The sequence below is a fragment of the Myotis nattereri genome, assembly GCF_964212035.1.
Source record: "Myotis nattereri genome assembly, chromosome: 1".
NCBI lineage: Eukaryota > Metazoa > Chordata > Mammalia > Chiroptera > Vespertilionidae > Myotis > Myotis nattereri.
In genome coordinates this window covers 177,706,888-177,730,839 of record NC_138075.1, presented here as the reverse complement: position 1 = coordinate 177,730,839, position 23,952 = coordinate 177,706,888, and positions in this window count along the sequence as shown.

Here is a 23,952-nt window from a genome sequence, read left to right as displayed (position 1 = left end):
CTCCCTCTTCCTTCCTCTCTGAAATCAATTAAAAATAAATTTTTAAAAAGAAATAAATATGAAAAAGATATGCAAAGATATTCATTCATTGGAGTAGTATTTGTTATAGCAAAAACTGGAATAAAGATCTTAAATACCCAATAATAATGAAAAACCTAAGCTAACTATGATTAAGCCCACAGAATGGAATAATAAGTAGGTATTTCAAATGATGGATGAAATCATTAAACATATCATCTCTAGGAAGTAAAGACATAAAGAATTTTTATTTTATACTTGATGCATTTCTAAAGGTATGAATCTGTTATCTCTTTCATGTTCTAATGAGAAAAGTATATATTAAAGGGATTTTCATTTAGAAAAAATAGCTGAAATAAATGATGGTTATGAAGATCACAATAATAACATGGAAACGGGTTCATTATCCTTGGGGATAAAAAGGATCTGGAATGAAGTACTTGTAAATGCTAATAGTGGATGTGTTTATTGATGAGACCTTGGATGATTTTTCCCCCCAAATTATCCTTATTGAATTCAGCAACATTTGCTGAGATCCTAAGTTAAAGGCCCTAAACGAGGACAAAGATGTATAAGGCACTGCCATGTTGTTTATTAATGCACATGAGTTATTTCTATAATATTCAGGACAGTCATTTTCTCCCTGCAAAAGAGTTCTCAGAGAAAATAATGTGATGCATCACAAAACAATCTTCTCAGAGTTTACTACACAAGTTTGTGTGGCATAAAACTATAATACCCATTTTTAAACACATATAAGAAAAGTCTATTATGGTTTAATAATTTTGGTTTACAGTAATACCTTCCAAACTTCCAAACACCCAACCACTATATCAAATCTGAGAAAGGAGAGAGAGAAACTTCTTTTTTAGTTCCTCAGATCCCTGAAAAGATTAAACACCTCATTCAAGCACAGACATTGAGAGGAAAAATTTTACAAGTTGAGTAGCTACATTTAGTAAATATTTCCTACTAACCTCAAAAGTGTGAACATCCAGAGAGTTCCATAAAATATTCACCAGACTAATGTCTATCCAATTCAGAGGTAATTTCTTCTGTTATCTTTCATAACTTTCAATTATTTCTTAAATTAAATGAGCTAATGAAGATCAAGCACATAAAATAGTGCCCAGCATATAGTACGTACTCCACAAGAGTTGACTGTTATTTTTTTTTTAAAATATATTTTATTGATTTTTTACAGAGAGGAAGGGAGAGAGATAGAGAGCCAGAAACATCGATGGGAGAGAAACATCGATCAGCCGCCTCCTGCACATCTCCCACTGGGGATGTGCCCGCAGCCCAGGTACATGCCCTTGACCGGAATCAAACCTGGGACCCCTCAGTCCGCAGGCCGACGCTCTATCCACCGAGCGAAACCGGTTTCGGCAAGTTGACTGTTATTTTTAACAAGTTAACAAATATTTCTGAACAACTGCTATGTGCCCGGCAGGATGCGAACCACTGTTGAATAGAGCACAGTTATGCAGCTGAGGACCAGCTCTGAAGACTGGGAAATCCTTTTCCCATCAGCCTCATCCTGGGCCCACATCAAACCTCTGTGATCAATCACAAAATAGAGGCAGAATGCCTACACCCTTGAAGAGAAATAGAAATAATGTCTCCCCTTTGTTTCTCCTGAAAAGTGTAGGTTCTTGGTGGAGGTATTACCTGTCCAGAGTTGGAACAAAAAAGGGTGGCCAGGGAATAAATATGGAAAAGCCACGATGGTAGCAGGGAAGGATGAAGTCTCTGGAAATAATATGTGGGGTGAATTGGGTGAAATATGAGGGGGCAATGATGACCGAAGGTCCACATTGCATGGACCTTCCTCCCTTTAGGTCCCCTGTTGAGCTCTCCCAGGATTGTCTCAATGACACATGCTAATGGCTGAGTGACATCTCACAGCAGGGACGTGGCATTCTCCAAGACTCATTGAAGGAAAGGAGTATAAAGAAATCACCTGAAAACAGCTACTGAAGTTGAACAAAGGGCAGCTTTGCTCAGGAAAACAATGTCAAATGTCACAGAAGAATAAATACAAATCACAGTTAAAATCTATTTTCTGGGAGGAAGCAGATCTGGAGTCAAGTTCAACATCTTAATGATGAATAAACAGTTACCACCCTTCTTCAAAAACAAATCCTCCAATAAGGAAAATACAGTACAAGAGTGCTTAACTTTTGTACTATATTTAAGAAAATCAAATAAGAAAAGCAAACAGTATGATAAGCACCACAGGAGGTAGATTTGTGTTTTACAGGCAACAGGAATAGAGCTGAAAACAATAAAGAGGACTATTAAAAATACTTAAACAATTTGTGTCAGTTTCATGATTCTCATGTTTTCTCACCACACTGCAAGTTGATTCGGGGACCATTACATATGTTTTTATCACCAATGAGTTTCTAGATATTTAACTGTGTTTAAACATTTATTTCTCAATTAATTGATGTAATCAATTAAGAGGAGAAATTAGAGCTTGGCCTGCGTGCTCAGTGGTTGAGTGTCGACCTATGAACCAGGAGGTCACGGTTCGATTCCCAATCAGGGCACATGCTTGGGTGTGGGCTCCATTCCCAGGAGGGGGCATGCAGGAGGCAGGCTATCAATGATTCTTTCTCATCACTGATGTTTCTATATCCATCTCCCTTCCTCTCTGAAATCAATGAAAATATATTTTAAATTTAACAAATATTTTTGAGCAACTGCTATGTGCCTGGCATGATGGGAACCACTGTTGAACAGAGCACAGTTATGCAGCTGAGGACCAGCTCTGAAGTTCGGGAAATCCTTTTTCCATCAGCATCGTCCTGGGCCCACATCAAACCTCTGTGATCAATCACAAAAAGCAGCCTGGAACGCAGAGTAGGCCCAAGGCACACCAGAGGTGTTCCTGAGCCTCCTTTGGCTACAACAATGAAAAGTGTCTTTTCCAAGAAAGGGAGGAATCCTCTCTCTTTGATTTCTCAGGAAGATTTCTGAAGCAGCAACCTTGCATTTTCTCTGGCTAACATTATAAATAAAACATTAATCATTATCATTATTATCCCTGCCTGAAAAAAAGAATGCTCTGCTAGAGACCAATTCACATTTTTCTAGGACAAATTCAGAAGTGTTTACTCTTGAGGATAACGCTTTGTTCCTTTTACTGAGATTTTTCTGACTCAGGTAAAGCCCCCCCCCAAAATCTTCAAGGCTGGAAAATGAACACCAGAGTCAAAGTATTGAGTAAAAATATCTTGTCCGCAGCTGCCACCCAAAACGGTGTCTTGTATCGTTGCCTGTGTATGTGGCTTAGCTTCTTTCTGAGCAACATAAAGATGCAAATGTTTGACAACTTCAACTAAAGATTATTCGACACACAAGTTCCAACCTTCTACCAACTCCCACCCATGTCCAGGCATTTACTATCAGGCAAAGGATATCCCTAAGGAAATACTATTAAATTACCTGCTCAGCTTTCCACTTAACCAGCAAGTGAAACTATACTCTGATAAACATGGAGAAACACTGGTGACCACTAGGAACTTGTGCCAAATTTACCTAACAGTTTGGACCTTGGCAGTGACCAGTTCTATTTATTATTGATAAAGAATTTGCTCATTATTACAGCCCCTCCAGGTAACATTACTCTTTGCACAGCAAAAGTCATTCGGGGGTGTCAAAAGGGTTGGCATGTCTGAAATTACACTGCACATTTGCCCGCTAATAGTATGTAGTGGTCACGAATTTTTTCACATTTCTTATTAGGAATGTAAAATGATGAGCATGCATAACTAAAGAAGTTATACAGAGTGAGCTCATTTCTTTTTTTAGAAAGAGAGGGGAAAGGAGAGGGAGAGAGAGAGAGAAACATCAATTGGTTGCCTCCCATTCACACCCCGACCTGGGTAACCCAAAACCTGGGTAACCCAAAACCTGGGTGTGTGCCCTGACCAGGAATCAAACAGGCAAGCTTTCGGTGCACAGGATGACGCTCAACCACCTGAGCCATACTGGCCAGGCATGAGCTCATTTTTAAATGAGCTTCACCAGCCCTCCAAAGAGACAAGATGATTTACTGATGGCAGAGGAATGGCAGCATGAGAGGTCACCTTGGTCTCTCCCCCGAAACTTCAATAAGTTGGTCAACTATACTAGTAACTCAACAAAGGATTCCCTGCTCCATAAAGAGGCACACACCTCTGAGACCTGCGAATTGAAGCTTCTACAGGTGGGCAAACAGGAACAAAGAGGGGAAGCAAGAAGGGAGGAGCGCTCAGATGGCCGTAGATTCAGCCCTGCAGCTGGGAGCTCGCAGCCCCCTCAGCCTGGAGAGGGGAGGAAGCCGCATAGCAGGTGCTGCCTTCAGCCAGGAGGAGCAGAGTTTGGGTAACCACTCCTACCGGAGTGAGCGGGGCTGAGCCAGCCAAGACGCCTGAACAAGGCAACACAGCGCAGGGGTGCTGCCGCGGCTGTCCATTGTGGGGTGGTCAGTGTTTCAGACAAAGAAACAGGAGTCACAGAGCCCAGCTGCCCCTTAGACTCCCAAAACTCGCCTCCTGTCACCTTGGTGTCAGGTGGAGGAGCACGTTATCTGCAAACCGCGCGCTCTTGTAGCAGAATCGCTGTTTCCTTCTGTGATTGACTCCCGGTTGGGGCACATGGTGGAGACCTGAGGAGGTCCCAGGTCACCATTACTGAGAGGGCAAAATAAACCCACCAGCAGCCAGGCTGTACTGTGGGAGCCACGAATGGTTCACAACGGGAGGTCACGGAGCTAAAAATCTTGTAATTCAGCGCCACCTACTGGAAAATAGTAGAAAGACTTCTTCATAGAAAGCTGCTAGAGAATGGTCAGTAATCTAAGCATGACTAAACAGAGGAAATTAGCAAATACCACGAATAACCAGGGTAGTGAGGTAGCTCGGAAAGAAAATGAAAAATCCCCAGAAAGCAAGCTGAAGCACATGGAAATAGGTGATATAAATGACAGAGATTTCAAAAGTGCCATTCTAAAAACACTCAAGATATGAAAAAATACAGACTGACAATTTAATGCACTCTGAAAACAAATTAATGAACAAAACGAGTACTTTACCAAAGAGATTGAAACTTTATAGAAGAACCAAACATTGAAGAACCAAACATTGGAAATGAAGCATTCAATTAAGGAGATTAGGAGTGAACTACTGAGCACAGGAAACAAAGCCAACCAGATGGAGGAAAGAATTAGTGATATCAAAGATAGGAATCTAGAAATAACACAAAGGGAAGAAGAGAAAGATCTGAGCATTAAAAAAGAATGAAAGAGCTCTACTCCATCAGAAAAAGCAATCTATAATAATAAAAGGGTAATATGCTAATTAGACCAGACGTCTTCTGGACGTCATTCCGGAAGTCCTTCCTGACGAAGATGGGTCCAGAGGGAAGCCAGCCCAGGGCCCGGGTGCCTGCAGGCAGCCGGAGGAGGGAAGTGTGGGTCCCGGGTGCCGGAGGGAAGCCAGTGCCAGCAGCCAGGGAAAGGAAAGCCTACTCTTGCACGAATTTTCATGCATCAGGCCTCTAGAATAAGAATAATAGGCAATAACAGAAGAGAGGGAGAAGGGAACGGAGAGCCTATTCAAACAAATAGTGGAGGAGAACTTCCCAAAACCTATGAAAAGAACTAGGTCCTTGAATCCAAGAAACAGACAGAACACCTAGTTACTTTAATCCAAAGACACCCTCTCCACCCAGCTGGTGTGGCTCAGTGGTTGAGCATCAACCCATGAACTAGGAGGTCCCATTTTGATTCCCAGTTGTGGCACATGCCTGGGTTGCGGGCTCGATCCCTAGTGTGGGTCCTGCAGGAGGCAGCTGATCAATGATTCTCTCTCATCATGGATGTTTCTATCTTTCTCTCCCTCTCCCTTCCTCTCTGAAATCAATAAAAAATTGTTGTAATTATACATCTCTTAATACTCAAAGAGGTACTACAAAGTAATAAAGAAAAGTCAAACTCTAGAAAAAAAATACACAAAGAATATAAAAAAGCAATTCACAAAATAACTATAAATGGTAAACTTTTTAAAATAAGCTCAACATCAATAGCCAGGAAGTTGCTAATTAAAACAATATGATCATTTTTTTACTATAGGCTTGACAAAATTTTTTAATCAATTTATTGTTCATGGGATAAGTGGGAGTGAAAATATAATTTTGTCCAAATAAATTGACCAGTACATATTAAAATTTCAAAATGTACAAATCCTTTGACATCTCAGTTCCACTTACAGAAATCTATCCTAGAAAAATAGTTGCTCATTTGCTCAAGAAATTCTTGCAAGAAAGTTCACTGTAGTATTGTCTGCAGTCAGAGAAATATGAAGATAATCTAGGTGTTCATCAGGAGAAATATAATTAAACAAATTCTTGCTAAAACCACTCCATGCAATATTATGCATCTGTTCAAAAGAATGAGGTAGATCTACACTAAAATGGAAAGATATTCAAAATGTGTTAAGACACATAAAAATACATAAAGTATTATTCCATTAACATTTAAATAAAAACTGCCTGTGTGTGTATGTGTGGATGTGTGTGTCTCACAAATATCTTGGAAGACACGTATTAAGCAGCAAATCATGGAAGCCTCTGCGGGACAGAGACTTTAATGTGAGTGTGGCGGAGTGAGTCACTGTAGAATCTATTGCTCAGAAGTCTGTTGGTTCCAAGTGAGAGAAACATAACTGAAAATCACATGGGGCAAGAAGAAAATATTGTTATAAACCCAGAGATCCTGGCTTTAGACAAGAGTGGATCCAAGAACTCAAAAGATGGCGTCAGGCTCTGCTGTATTCTCCCAGGCTTGTCACTCCTTAGTTTTGTTCTTCAGCTAAACCTTTCCCTCACCAGGCAGCGGGAGTGGCCCTGGAAACCCAGCCACCCATCCTTCCCACTGAGTAACACCAGGAAAGAGGCTGTCTTCCCCTTTAGCTCCCACAGAAAAGTCCCAGGGGGAATGATTGTTCCAGCTTGAGACACGTGTTGAATTCCTCAGGGTTTGCGTTAGGGGCATGTGACAGTAAACCCAACTAATATCAGTTTCAACACGTAAGAGTTTGGGGGTTTCCCCTCACAAGCAGGCGGCTGCTAGCCCGGTTCTCTCAGTCTTCCTTGTGGTCCCAAGGTGGCAACTGCTGCTCGAGCTAACACATCTGTGGGGACAGGGTGGGAAGAAAGAAGCAGTAGCAGCTGGATTAGGAAAGCAAGGGTTTCCTGGAAAACCCTCAGCAGGCTTCTGTTTACTTCTTACCAGCAGAATAGTGTCACATGCCCCCCCCCCCCCCCACTGCAAAGGTTATCTGGGAAAACTTAGCATTCCAAACTCCACAGCAAAGGACAGTAGATGTTGAAAGATTGTTGAGTGAGCCAACCACGATAATATTCTACAAATCTCTGTTCCTGACTTATCAGTCCCTGTAGCCAGCCAGGCTCTGGACTCAGTTTCCATCCCTGTATCAGGAAAGGCCAGTGTCTGTGACCGATCAACCCCAAGGATCACATGGAATAGAAGAAGTGCCATCTCTATAAACACTGATCTTGCACTCGGAAGAAAGCACTGGAGTTACAGTTGATTACAGTGATCAATAAAATACACACATGCATATACACAAAGACATATATATACAAACATACACACATGTATTCACCCGCACAGACAGATACCAGCCTGGGAAAAGTTGAAATTATTTTTAAAACCCACACTATTACTGTGTTTATCTTGTGGAGTAGCAGTGCAGAGAATGGTATGGCTTTTATTTCTAACTTTATGCAGCTCCTCAAAATAGTTGAGGAACTAAAGGTGATTCTTCCTTTTTTTTTTTTTTTTTTTTTTTTTTTTGCTTTTTTCAGTACATTTCAAACTAACAAATGGGAATAATTCAGGTTTGGATTTGGTTGTTTTTTGTTTTTGTTTTTTCATTATGATCCTGGTCATTATCATCATGAAGCAACATTTATTAGGAAGGGCATCAAAGAGAAAAAAAACTGAGTTAAGAAAAAATCATAAATAATGAAAACTAATCTCTCCTATTTCATTTTCCCTACATCTATCTAGATGAAATTACACCTACTAAATATTGACTTTGCAAGGCATGTGACATATTTTATTTGGCATAGATCACTACATTTAACCTGTGGGTAAAGATGGAGCCAGTATATCTCATTCCATGACACAGAAGAAAATGATGCAGAAAGAGGTAAAGTGATGAATCTGGGCTCAATTGTCACATTGTAATTGCCTTATAGATCCTTCTGCCACCAATGAGGAGGCCTGAGTGGCTGGGTTTGTTGTGGCTCCTTTACAGCCAGTTTATCCTCTACCCAAAGAGAAGGGGTCCTTCACCTAGGGCACTGTGAAGTTGGTTTGAAACATACTGCCTTTTCCCCATGAACCTCTAAGTAGAGAGTGAGGCAGGACATGCCTCTGTGAGGACTGGCTCTGAGGCTGGGCCAGAAGGGGATGGACATAGAGAGGGCTTCCAGGATGCCAGCTTCACAGGAAACATAAAGTGAAGCAGAGAAAGTGAATGGTGGAAGGGGGGTGAGCCAACCAAGGGTTCAGCTTTAAAATATGGCCAAGAAAAGATGAAGACAACTCCTACCCCCATCATTTTGCAAATGCACTCACTCCCAATCAAAGCCCTTTCTATCTTGGAAATATCCTAGCACTCGAGGTTTACTGTGTCAGGATTTGTCCCCGCCGCCCCGCTCCCCCCCAAAAAATACATTACCCTGATAACACAGTGAAAGCTTTCAGAGAAACTCTATGTTAGCAACTAATCGATGTTGCCTACAAACACACTGTGAAAAAATTAACATAGTGGAGATGAATCCATTTCAAAAAACAGGTCCTCCTACTCAAAATTAGCACACACAAAAAAATCATAGGAAAGAAAGTAATTTCTTATATCTAGGCTTAAATCTGGGGTAGGGGTGAAACAATTTGTAAACCTAAATCATGAGCTTGCACTTAAGACACTCATTCTGCCCTAGCCTGTTTGGCTCAGTGGATAGAGTGTCAGCCCATGGACTGAAGGGTCCTGGGTTCAGTTCCAGTCAAGGGCATGTACCTCAGTTCTAGGCTCGATCCCCAGTAGAGGGCATGCAGGAGGCAGCCAATCAATGATTCTCTTTCATTGATTGGCCCTGTGCACAGATTCATGCACATTGAAAGGAAATTAATTAGAAGAAATATTTTAACATCTATATTCACCCTTTCTCTATAAATGTCAGAGATGAAAGAAAATTAGTAAAATGTATATGAAAATAATATATAAATTGATTAATAAACAATAACAACATGATATAACAACAACAAAGACATTATATAAAAACATGATATAAAAACATTGATAAAAACAATGACTGATAAATTGATTAAACTTATTCTAATATCTCTCTGTATACCACATTAAGAGTAAAATCACTTTCAGAGTGCTTGACTAATTTCCCTTGTGATGAAGTATTTACAACTTTATCTTTAACATCACATGGTTTTCGAACTCAAGAGAAAGCAACATATAACTAAAAATGGGTTCAGGTAGGAATATTCCTACTCTGTCTAGAGTTTGTCCTTGTGATTTATTAATAGTCATCGCAAATGCTGGCATCACAGGAAACTGTCTTCAAATTAATTTAAATGGGAGGCCAGTGTCAGACAGGGTCAAATATCGCGCATGCACAAGTCAACATTTATTTTTAAACTAGAGGCCCGGTGCATGAAATGCATTCACGGTAGGGTCCGTAGGCCTGGCCAGCCATTAGGGCCAATCAGGGCCTTCTGGCTGCCAGCCAGGGGCTTCCTTCCCCAGCTGCTCTCCCCTCCTGGCCTGATTCCCCTAACTGCTCTCCCCTGCTGGCCTGATCCCCCTAACTGCTCTCCCCTGCTGGCCTGATCACCCCTAACTGCCTCTGCCTCAGCCCTGCTACCGTGGCTTTGTCGGGAAGGACATCCAGAAGGTCGTCCGGAAGATGCCCGGTCTAATTAGCATATTACCCTTTTATTAGTATGGATGTTTCTATCTCTTCCTCTCTGAAATCAATAAAAATATATATTTTTGTAAAAAGACACTCATCCTGCAAACCTCTAAAAGACAACCAAAATACCCTGTCTCAACAAACCAACCTTATTAACATTTTTATTGTAGTATTTTTACATAACATGCCCAAGTAGGAGATGTCTTTTAAAATTCGGTGGCCTTTATTTTCAAAGGAAATATGTTTAAGTTACAAATATATGCTTTACTTTGTTATCGGGAAACACTAGCCTTAAACTGATATGTTACTGTATTATAAAAAGAGTGGAAAGTAGCAGAAATGAATATATTTGTAAAAGATTTCAAAGATTATGATACTTTTTACAATTTTTCAAATTTTTATTTAATGCTATAATATCATCTTTCCAACAATAAATATATACAAATGCCCTCCTTTCCTTCACTTACTTTGAATTAGAAACTTGAACTGGTCTAACCTTCGATTGATTATACCTGTATTGCAGATATTGTACCTAAAATACAAATGGTATTTGGCTACCTCTGCTGCTTGTCTGGGCTCTCCTATAAACTCTCTGCCATTCAGCAGTTGCTCTGACTTGGTTGTATAGAGACACCTCCAAAGCACTTGAAAATAAAAATGTTTTACAAGTTTTGAAAACAAAAGTTCCTGGAAGTTTTATAACGTCTCCCCATCCCTTCCTGGAACAATTGTACTAAAAGTCAGTAGGAAGTGTCCTTCTGGGAGTGTACAGGTGCCTTCACCTGACCTTCACACCTGAAAGTCCACAGCAATGACTATTATTTTCCTCTAAAATCACATTTCATCTTATGTTCAGGGAAATACAAACTTCTACAGTCCCCAGAAGCTTTCTTCTCCCAACATGAAGTTTGGGCTGCAGCCTAAATCCCATGATCCCACTTATGAATTTCTTAGTTCCTTTAAAAATAAAAATCTCTTCAGTAGATAACAATTGAATAGGAGCTGGTTGCCCAATCAGTATCTGTACTTGGAATTGGAAAATAATAAAATAACTACAGTTAAAGTTTTTTCCAATTTTTAATATATAATCAAGGATCTCAGGTAATCATATCTGTTACAGGTTGAATTGTGTCCCCAAAAAAGGTACGTTGAAGACCTAATCCCTGGAGCCTATGGAAATAGGGTCTTTGCAGGTATAATCAAGTTAAGATGAGGTCATTAGGATGGGTCTGAACCCAACATGACTGGTGTCCTTATAAGAGAAAAATGCCACAGGAAGACAGAGACACAGAGGGGAATGCTCTGTGGCGACAGAGGCAGAGCAAGGACACCTTCCATGCAAACCAAGGACACCAAGGAGCAAACCTTTAGGAGCTAGGATGAGGCAAGGAAGGATTCCCTACAGATTTCAGAGGGGGTGTGGCTCTGCTGATACCTGGATTTCTGACTTCCAGCCTCCAGAACTGTGACACATTACATTTCTGTTGTCTTGAGCCACCAGTTTGTGGCACTTTGTTATGGCAGCCATAGGAAACTAATACAATATCTCTGCTTTTGCTAATTTTCATATCATGTGGGGTTCTTGGTGGACTTTTCCTTGAAAGTACCTTCTTGATTCAACTACTGTAATTGGAGTGATGAAGAATCAGCTTCATAAATGCATGCCATGGGTTTGCTATTTCAATAAGTATAACAAAAGGTCCCAGTTGCCAGATAAAATGCAGGATGCCTCAGTAAATTCAAATCTCAGGTACACAATATATAATATTTTAGGTAGGTCTAGCCTATGCAATATTTGTGACATTCTTATACTATAAAAGTATTCATTATTTACCTGAAACTCAAATTTAACTGGGTATCCTATATTTGTATTTGTTAAACCTGGCAGTCCTACAATCTCACTTCATACATGCAAGGCTGGCTTCTGGAATGTTCCATTATTTGCTGTTTGTTTCTAGTCCTTGCCAAGACAAATGACTATAGATTGGGTACTATACGGTCTCTTCTTCCTCTTCAGTTTCAAGTAGCTCCAGTTTAATTTGTAGACAGCGTTAACAATTATAGATGGATGATGATTGCTACGGTGAGTTTGCTTTGGGTAAGTACCATGACATCCATACAGCTTTTATAAAATGCTACACAATCAATAAAAAGAAATTAGAACCATCAATTCTAGGTGTAAAGATGTAATCAGCTTTCAGAGGCATTTTAAATTCTTTATATCAGTGTTGTGACCAACTACAGGAAAAAAACAAAAAGAATTTTTTTTTTCTCTTCACCAATACCAAATTATTTCTTATAAAAATGTAATATATCCCTTTATGGATAACGCTGTTAATAGGAGACTTGGTAATCTGCTACTTCAATCTTATTTCTTATTCTCCCTGGACCTCTGCTCCTTCATCTGTAAAATGAAGGAGCTAGAAGACACAATTTCAGGGCCTTTGTCAGGATCCTGGAGTCAGCCGCAGGCTTAATCAGCCTTTCTCTGTGGACTCCCTTTTACCACAGTCCCCCCCAGATGACCCACCTCTCATCAACATTCCTCTTCCCTAGGGTTGGGGACAGTCTTCCCACACATACCAGAAATCACAAAAGAAACAATTACTAAATTTGACTGACTACATCACAATATGCCATGAACAAAATTAAAATGCAAGTGACAAACTAAAGAATTTTTGCATGAAACAATATAGAAAAAATGTAACATGCCAAGAAAAATTTGGGCAAAGGACAAAATAAGCAATTCATACACTTATACATACTTACATTAAGTGTGCATATGTGTGTCTATGTGTGTGTTTACATACTCATACATAAAGAGAGATAAACATATGAAAATATGTTTCATCCATTGGTAAATAGAGAAATATGAATTAAAGAAAGCAATTATTGCCCAGCCAGTGTTGCTCAGTGGTTGAGCATCAACCTATAAACCATGAGGTCATGTTCCATTCCCAGTCAGGGCACATGCCTGGGTTACAGGCTTGATTCCCAGTAGGGGGCATGCAGGAGGCAGCTGATCAATCATTCTCTCTCATCATTGATGTTTCTATCTCCCTCTTCCTTCCTCTCTGAAATCAATAAAAATATATAAATTTTTTTAAAAAATAAAGAGAGACCTGTAGGAAAGAAATAATCTATGAAAGGAAAAGACTGAAGCCCTAAGTAACAGCTCAGTCCTTTCCCATTAATATTTCCTCAGTCACACATAGCAGTTGAGTGGGGTCCAGGAAGAGCCAACACTTTCACAGACCCACACGTGGCCCCACGATGTTAGCCATGTCTCCCCACGGCCCCACTGTGCTTTGCTCACGAGATCCATTCCAGAGCTCGATGCTCGGACCACAGTTTGCCTTACAGGACCCACCTGGGACCTGGGTGCAGTCCTACACTGTGCCTTTGAAAGCCTAGATTTCCCAGTGGCAAAGAGGGGTGGAGATGGATGTTTTTGACTCCAGAAAGCCACTCTGAAGATTAATGACTTATGTTTTGCAAAGTGTCTGTAAATCCCAGATGAGAGCTGCTCATACAGCTGGTTGCTGCATGATTAGCATTCGCTTTTAAATTGGTTACTCCAGCCATATTTCAAAACCCCAAAAAGACCCAGATTAAAGACAATGCCCAGGAGTCCACTGATAGTTTTTAGATTGCACCTCCCAGAGGCTGATGAGCTGCCAGAGACAGAACACTCCGATCCAGCCTCTACAGAGACACTGCAACTTCGCTTTCAGCTGCGGGATCAAGAGCGTAACAGTCACATGTGAACCAACATCTGATGTCTCCCTTGAGGCCTCGCTGCAGACTGCCACCACACTGTCCTGCTTTTGGAATGTTTCCAGGCTAATAGCAAAATGATTTCTTATGGGACTATCAGAGGGAAAAGACTGGGTGGAGATTTATCTGGCTATTTAGAAAAATAATTAGTAAATAAGTTTGAGTGATAATCACAGATAATCCAAACTGGTTTAATATACGTGGCTTCTAATGATGTATAAATTGATTAGAAACTATACTTACAATCTGATTATCTTTAGATGGAGCAAAGGCCAGTTTTGGAATTCTGTATTGTTGTCTACTTTAACACTGATTTTTTTTTTTTTTTGGTTGAGAATTTGAGCAACTTATGCTTTAAAACATGAAGATAAAGTGCATTAATGCAAAAAGAAGAAAATAAAATTACTATAGTGCTTTTCCCCTGCGCAGTATTTTCTACAGCCTTTCCAGCTTTTTAAAGAATATTAAAAGCATCAAAACGAGAAAGAGGCATAATTTATAATGATGTGCCATGCACAACTCTAGAAGTTCCCACAGCACCAATGGAACAGATTTGGAAGCCAGCCTTGAAATAGTTACAAGTGCAGTGGAAATCTACATTTGAAAAGTTCCAATGGCTTGAGGAGTCAGAGTTTTCACAAAAACAGACAAAGTTAACCTTTGTCCTACAGATAAATTATATTTTAAGTGAATAGCTAGTGTGCTCACTTCGGCAGCACATATACAAAAATTGGAATGATAACAGAGAAGATTAGCATGGCCCCTGTACAAGGATGACACGTAAATTCGTGAAACGTTCCATATTTTTAAAATAAATAAATAAATAAATGAATAGCTAGTAATCATGCATGAAGTAGTCACATGAATGTTATTAAACAGTATTGACTATATGCACCAAATATAGAAGTACATTAGGATAAATGGTGGCTTCATCATGGCTTTTTTTTTAATTTTCAACTTTCTTAATATTTGGTTAAGGTTTAAGTGGCTTGAGGAATAACAATAAGTCTTATAGCCTGTGGCTTCTAGGTTTTCTCAGTTCTTCTCATTGAATCTACACTGAAAAGGAAAAAGAAAACCTTAAAGAAGGCCGCCCTTTCACAACATCTTCCTGAATAAATTTCACAAATGACTAGAAGCAATATTAAATGGTTTGGCCCTCAATAAAACAATTCAAAAAATATTCTTTTGATCAGCTAAAACGGAACCAAGGATTATGTTAGTGACATTTTCGCCATTTAGAAGTATAGCTACATTCACCAAGACACAGAGGCCCAGAGAGTGAGGGACGAAGCTATGCCTGCTGCAATCTCCATTTTACTTTCTATTCCCAATTAGAGTGATGGCCCATAAAACAGGTAGGTAGGTGCCAAGGGAATGACAGATGGAACCAGAATAAGCATACAGTATTAACCAAGAATGTGGCTATTAGGAGACTGGTGGGAGGAACTTGAAACTAAGGGCCAAATTTCTACTAGCCTAGAAGCCCTGGAAATTAGCCACCTTTTCTTGAGGTTCTACTATATGACAGGCACATTGCAAACATTATTATTAACATTCACAACAACTCCAAGAGATCGCGATGGTTAGCCCCATTTTACAGTTGAAAAAAATCAAAGGCCAAGATATTAACTAATGTGCCCAAGTTCATGAAGTTACCACAGTGCAAAAAAAGCATAATTCAAACACAGGCAATTCTGACATCCACGTCGATGTATCAGACTTCCGCACAAACCCAATTAACCTAAATGGCATAGCTGCAAACACATCTTTATGCATCCCTGTGTGTTTATATTCTTGGTCTGTGTTGTGGGCACAGTCTTTACAAACAAAAGCACAGAAATTATATAAAATAGTGACCATATTTTACACAGTACATAGTGAAAGCTATCATCTGAAAAATCATTTTTGTGTCATTTTCCAGGTGTGATCATCTGCGTGACATAATAGAGAAGATAAAAAATAATGTCTCTAAACCAATCACAGGCAAAGGATACTAGATCATGACCAGCTTAGATCAGTGAAATCTCAAAGGAATGCCCCACCTAGACATATTGATTTGGATATTCTGGGAGTGGAGCTCAGCAATCTGTCTTAACAAGCCCTCCAGGTGAAGGTGAGACATGATAAAGTTTGAGAACACTGGCTTAGGCTTCAACCAATTCTGATTTGACTTCTAGGATGATAGCATGATCACATCCCTGAAGACACAGGATGGAAAGTGAACACCTAAACAAATTTGGGGCTCTAAAAGCAAGAAAGACTCTATGACGACCAGAGAGTCTCTACAAAAAATGTTTTAGGAGGCCCTAGCCAGGTGGCCAGGTGGCTCAGTTGGTTGGGCATCACTTCCTGCACCAAAAGGTTGTGGGTTTGAACCCTGGTCAGGGTGCATAGGGGAGGCAACCAATCAATGTTTCTCTCTCACATCAATGTCCTCTCTCTCTCTCTCTCTCTCTCTCTCTCTCTCAATCAATCAATAATATCCTCAGGTGAGGGGTTTTGTTATGTTTCAGCGGATCAGAGAAGGGTTACAGGCCTCAAGGGAAGTAACATGTGACTCAGCCAGAAGGATGGGAGAGTTTCATAGGACCGAAATGAGCATTTCAAAGAGTGAAAACAAAATGAGAGCAGGAAGTCGCTCTCATTCCCTTAGCCCAGAGCCACTTAAATGATTAGGATTCATTTATTACAGATGAAGTAAAAACTCATTTCCCCAAATGTCAATCTAATACATATAAAAAACCCCAACTCCTTTTTCAATTATAAATATGACTAAAGGGGAATTGTAATTTTAGTATCGCAATGTGAAGAAAGCAAATAATTCCCTTGAGATTATTTTTCATATTTAGATTAATTTAGTGAGACTTTATATTACCCACATCATAGCTCCTCTGTTTACCTAAAGTAGTATCACTACTTTTTTCAAATGGCCAGTACAAGTTTTAACAATATCTGGGGTCATATTTTTAACTACTGCTTTTGGGTTTTCTGATGTGAACAAAAAATGAACACCAAAATCTAGAAAATAAATAAGTTAAAGACAAGTCACGGGGGGTGAGGGGGGTGACAGAGGGCATATTTGTAACACATAGAATAGGAAAGGAGTTAATATGCATAATCTATAAAAAGGCTTCTACCAATACAAAAAGAAAAATAATTCAATATAAAAATGAGCAAAGGAAACAGACCAATCATCTTTCATTCATTCAACAATTATTCTTTACTTTTTTAGATTCAGCATCATTTGTATCCAACCTTTCTAGTTGTGGCACCTTGAGCAATTTATTTAACCTCTCTCTGTTTTCCCACCAGTCATAGGCATATAATAATAGTGCCTACTTCATTCTCTGTAAGTACTAAGATATATCTAAAGTACAAAAAGGTGCCCTAACCAGTTTGGCTCAGTGGATAGAGCGTCAGCCTGCGGACTCAAGCGTCCCAGGTTCGATTGTGGTCAAGGGCATGTACCTTGGTTGCGGGCACATCCCCAGTAGGGAGTGTGCAGGAGGCAGCTGATCGATGTTTCTCTCTCATCGATGTTGCTAACTCTCTGTCCCTCTCCCTTCCTCTCCCTTCCACATTGCTATTACTATTTACCAATTACAAGACAAGCACTCTACTAAGTACTACCTATTCTCAAAGAAAAATAAACAGCAAGAACATGGTAAAAGATGCCTACTATCAAATATGCACAAGTTTGTGGGAAAATAGCATTTTCATGCTTTGTCAGTATAAATTGGGGGCAAATGACAATGCGGTACCATCTCACACCTGTCAGAATGGCTACCATCAATAAATCAACAAATGACAAGTGCTGGTGAGGATGCGGAGAAAAAGGAACCATCTCGCACTGCTGGTGAGAATGCAGACTGGTGCAGCCACTGTGGAGAACAGTATGGAGTTTCCTCAAAAAACTAAAAATGGAACTTCCATTTGACCCAGTGATCCCACTTCTAGGAATATATCCCAAGAAATCAGAAACACCAATCAGAAAGGATATATGCACCCCTATCTTCATAGCAGCACAATTTACCACAGCTAAGATTTAGAAACAGCCTAAGTGTCCATTAGCAGATGAGTGGATTAAAAAACTGTAGTACATCTACACAATGGAATACTATGCTGTGGTAAAAAAAAGAAGGAATTCTTGCCATTTGCAACAGCATGGGTGGAACTGGAGAGAATTATGCTAAGCGAAATACGCCAGTCAGAGAAAGATAAATATCACATGATCTCACTAATTTGTGGAATATAATGAAGAACATAAACTGAGGAACCAAAATAGACCCAGAGACAGAGAAGCATCAATCAGACCATCAAACCTCAGAGGGAAGGTAGGAGAGGGTGGGGGTAAGGGGGAGAGATCAACCAAAAGACTTGTGTGCATGCATATAAGCATAACCAATGGACACAGACACCAGGGGGGTGAGAGCATGAGTGGGGGGCTGTGGGGGAATAAGGACACATATGTAATACCTTAATCAATAAAGAAAAAAATAATGATTAAAAAATTGGGGGTAAAGACTGGGGAGTAGGGGTATAGTATCAACTTTAAATGCACATACCTTTTAATGTCAGAATTCTACCACTAGGAATTTACCTGAGGGTACTCACAAAAACATGAAAATGTTTATAACAACATATTTATAATGGAAAAGAATCTGAAGATATCCTGAATATCCACATATGAGGACTGATTAAAAGAAATCTGATACATTCAAATAATGGAAAATCCTTTAAAAAGAATAAGAGAGAAGGAACCAAGATGGCAGCGTAGGTAAATGCCTGTACTCACTGCCTCCCACAGCCTCATCAAAATTACAACTAAAATACAGAACTACCATCATCCATAATTGCTGTAAAGGTAACGGAATGAAAGTACTACAACTAGATAAGTAAAGGAGAAAGCGCACTGGGACTGGTAGGAGGTGCAGAGGTGCAGCACGGGCTGGTCTGAAGCCCATGTGTGCCACTCTTTTAATCGGGAGGGGGATCATCTCTGTGGAGGCTGCCCATGAGGAGCAAGGGGTCCCAGAGCTAGAAAGAGAAGTCCCCGTAACTATGGGCTGTGAAAACCAGTGAGACTGGGCCTCAGTGACGCAGCGGCTGCTCCTCTTAAAAGGCCAGGACCACAAACTGAACTGTCAAGGTCCTGCTTCCTCTGAGCTCCAGCACCAGGGCAAGGCTTTGGGGGACACAGACACATATTAGGAGGAACTGGATTGTCTGGCATCGGGGCAGGAACTTGGGGGCAACTTTCTCCCAGGATGATCTCTTGTAGGGATCATTGTTCCTATGTTGGGGCCTCTCTGGTTGCAGGGCTGACTGGAAGCCATTTCTGTTTGCTCTGCCCTGGTGATTCCCTAAGACCCCGCCTCATCCAATTTACAACCCCACCCAAGCTGAGTACAGTGGATTTTGCATATGATTGGCCTTTCCATCCTCAGGCTAAAATTTCTCAACAAGCTGCAGCTGGGTCAGAGAGACCCAACCCTATCAATAAAAGGCCCAAGACCCAGCACCAGCACCAGCCTGCCTTGCTTCATAGCTGAGCCTTGACTGGGCACTTCCAAACTCCATACAAAGAGGAGTAATCTGCAGATCTCTCTGTAGCTCCTACTGGGTGGCTCCAGGCAGTGGCTAACTTTGCACCTCCCTGGAGAGCCAAGAGCCAGTGCACCCAGTGGTCAGTGTCATACCATGCCAGATTACAACTCTACACATCCATAAGCAACACACTCAAAGGGCAGACTCAGTGAGCACCAAAGCCCACTGAAGCAGGTCCTGCTCCATAAAGGTGTCTCCTGCATAGTTGCTCTCCCACTATAGTCGCAGCTGGTCCTCACAGCCAATTGGCCTGGAGGTCAATTCCTCCCAGTGACACCAACAACAATCAAGTCTCAACTACAACAAGACTGTGCTCGCAGCCTACAAAGGGTTGCACCAGAGTTCTCAGCTCAGGTCACTGGGGAGGCTGAGCCACGGGGCCCTATAGGACACCTACTACACAAGACCACTCTACCAACTCAAGGAGACATGGCAGCTCTACCCAATACATAGAAACAAACACAGGGAAGCAGCCAAAATTCAGAGACAAATAAACATATCCCAAATGAAAGAAATGGAAGAAAGTAAACTACTGTATATAGAGTTCAAAACCACAGTTATAAGATTACTCAAGCCATGGCTGATTTGGCTTGGTGGATTGAGCATTGGCCTGTGGACTGAAGGATCCCAGGTTCGATTCCAGTCAGGGGCACATGCCTGGGTGGCAGGCTTAATTCCCAGTATGAGGTGTGCAGAAGGCAGCCAGTCAATGATTCTCTCTTATCATTGGTGTATCTATCTCTCTCTCCCTCTTCCTTCCTCTCTGAAATCAAAAAAATATGTTAAAAAAAAAAAAGATTATTCAAGAATCTTCTAGAAACCTCCAAGGGACCTAGTGAGACTTTCAGGAATCTTAGTGAGAATGCCAAAAAATGGAAAAGGACAAACTAGAAATTAAGCATACACTGACTGAAATAAAGAATACTACAGGGATTCATCAGTAGAGTAGAGGATTCTGAGAATCAAATCAATGATTTGAAATATAAAGAAGCAAAAGACACCCAACCAGAAGAGCAAAAAGAAATAAGAATCCAAAAATATGAAGATAGTGTAAGGAGCCTCTGGGACAGCTTCAAGCGTACCAACATCTGAATTATGGGGGTGCCAGAAAAAGAGAGAGAGCAAGATATTAAAAACATATTTGAAGAAATTATGCCAGAAAACTTGCCCTGCCTGGTGAAAGAAATAGACTTATAAGTCCAGGAAGCACAGAGAGTCCCAAACAAGAGGAACCCAAAGAGGACCACACCAAGACACATCATCATTAAAATGCCAAAGGCTAAAGACAAAGAGAGAACCTTAAAAGCAGCAAGAGAAAAACAGTTAGTTACCTACAAGGGAATGCCCATACGACTGTCAGCTGATTTCTCAACAGAAACTATGCAGGCCAGAAGGGAGTGGCAAGAAATATTCAAAGTGATGAATGCCAAGAACCTACAACCAAGATTACTCTACCCAGCAAAGCTATCATTCAGAACTGAAGGTCAGATAAAGAACTTCACAGATAAGAAAAAGCTAAAGGAGTTCATCACCACCAAAACAGTATTATATGCAATATTGAAGGGTATTCTTTAAAAAGAGGAAGAAGATGAAAAAGATAAAAAATATGAACAACAAAATGGCAACAAATACATACCTATCAACAATTGAATCTAAAAATCAAAACAAATCAATAGAAAATCTAATGAACAGAATAAACTGGTGAATAAAATAAAATAAAATAGGCATGGAAGTAGAATAGACTGACAATTCTCAGAGAGAAATGGGGAGGGAGGGCAGGAAGAGATTAAACAAAGATCTTATATGCATATTCACATTACCTATGGACACAGACAATAGGATGGCAAAGGCCTGGGGGGGGCACTGGGGGCAGGAACCAGGTGGAAGGGGGCAATTGGGGGAAAAAAGAGAGACATCTGTAATAATCTATAATAATAAAAGCATAATATGCTAATTATACCAGACATCCTTCCAGATGACCTTCCAGGCGAAGCCAGGGCTGCAAGGGCCGAGGCAGCCGCCACGGCTGTGAGGGCCGAGCCCCTTGCCCAAATTTTGTGCATCAGGCCTCTAGTCTCAACAATAAAGATTTTAAAAAATAAATAAAGTAATTGTTGATAGAAAAAAAATTAAAATAGTAAACAAAAAAAAAGAGTAAGACAGATGTGTATATACCAGTATAAAGACATATGTCCTCAAGATGTAAGGGTTTTTTTTAATAATAGTTTTTATTGATATTTAGAGAGAGAGGAAGGGAGAAGAAACATCCAGAGCACAACATGGATCAGCTGCCTCCTGCAGGCCCCCATTGGGGGTTGAGCCCACAACCTGGGCCTGTGCCCCAAACAGAATCAAACTAGCAACCTCTTGGTGCATGGGATGACACCCAACCAACTGAGCCACACCAGCCAGGGCAGGATGTAAGTTTGTAAAAAAAGTGTAATATGATCTTTTCGTGAACATCTTAAATGGATAAACATATATTGCATGTGCATGAAAATGCTGTAACATATATTGCATGTGCATGAAAATGCTGTGGAAGCATAACTTGGTCACCTTGGTCATGAAGAAGTAAAGATCAGGGGTGATCGATGTTAACCAAACCTATTGTAGTAATAATTTCACAATATTATACGTATCAAGTCATTATGTCATACACCTTGGACTAAAACAATGTTATATGGCAGTTGTATCTAAATAAAACTAAAGAATACAGTAGAGATCAGAGATGGGAGGAGAGTTTTATTTTAATTTTTCCTCTTTATATTATTGGAATTTTCCTCTAGATAGATGTTATTCTTTTTTGGTGAAATTACAGATTGCCCTTTTTTTCTTATTTTTTCAGTATTTTTTAAACCTAATTTTAAAAAAAAGAACAAGTATTTATTATCTCATACAGTTTCTGAGGGTCAGAAATCTAAGAGCAGCTTATTAATGGGGTTCTAGCTCAGGGTCTCTCATGGAGTTGTAGTAAAAATGTAGGCTGGACTGTAGTCTCATTTGAAGGTTTGGTTGGGCCTAGAAGATCTGTTGCAAGGACACTTGGTCAGAGGCCTCAGTTCTTCATTCTGTGGTCCTCTTCATAGGTCTGTGCACACTATGGCAGCTGGCTTCCCCCAGAGCAAGTGATCCAAGACAGAGAGCAAGAGAACAGGAAGTCGCAGTCCCTTTTATGACATGGCATCTGAAATTACACATCATCACTTCTGCTTTTTTTTTAATTAATTACAAGCAAACCAGCCCACATTCATGGCGAGGGACATTCGTCTCCCCTTCTTGAAAGGAGGAGTATTTATGAGTATTTAAACACTTTAAAACCACAATGGAAAAGGAAAATTTGGGAGGCAAATTTAGGTGGAGAGGGAAGCAGGAATCAACATGTTGAAGTAAATTATAGAAAGGCCTCATTTCAGGAGAGCCAGGGCTTATTTCCTGACATACAGCCAGCATGTAATAAATGTTTGGTAAATGAATGAATGAGTAGCAACTTTTCTGAAATTGTTTTAAAGTCCTTGGTCATGAGCATAAGAGCAATCACCACATTGCAGGTCTCTTCGGAGGGCTGGGTGAGTAGAGGGTATCAGAGCTCTTTGCAAATTGAACACTTGTAACCAATGATTCCTGGAGGTGAATGCAGCCTGGGACAAGAGGAACAGCCCTTGCCCATGCTAGGTACTTTACCTGTTTGGGTCCTAGGACCTGGGGCAGTGCTCTGATTCCAGCTCTCCATCTTGTTAGCTCTCTATCTCAACCCCAGTCCAGACTCCATACAGTGTCCTACCTCTAGTAGTTGCTAACAACCTAATATATCTTATTTTAGGAAACAACACAAAGTTCTTTAGTATTCCCCATGTCAGTAAATATCAACTCCATTACTCCTATCATTCAGGCCCAAAACTTGGAGCCATTCTCAACATCTCTGCCTCTCTCACTTCTAATATCCAATTCACCAGCAAATCCTTCTATCTATATCCAGAATCCAGCTGCTTTTTACTCTCATCATTTCTATTACTACCACCCCCTGCCAAACAGGTCACCTAACATGCCAAGTTGATTTCTCTATATGATTGCAAAAACTTGTTTCAACAAGCCATTTGCCTGGATCTATCCAACTCTGGGTTCAATTTCTTATCCTGCCGCCAGCATTATTTTGCAGTATTTTCCACAGGTTATATAATACGATATTATAGAATGACTAGACATGATGCATGCTTAGTGGCACTACACTGCAACCATGTCAGGATGACCATTATGGCCATCATGTCTGTGAGCATGATGTGTCTCCTGCATCACAAGGACCAGGACTGACCAAGGTTTACCATGACATGTGACATCTAGAACTACCAAGCTATTCATGACAAGGCGGGAAACATTGCGATTTATAGAGGAGAAAAATAAAATGCACATGGTACTCTATATTAAATGTACAACTGACTTAACCAATCCTTAGACTGCCAGGCTTGTCATGTCAGATAATAAAGCCCTTGTTGCTTAAACCACTATTACTTGGCTTTTCTCTTGCAACCAAAAATAACAACAAAA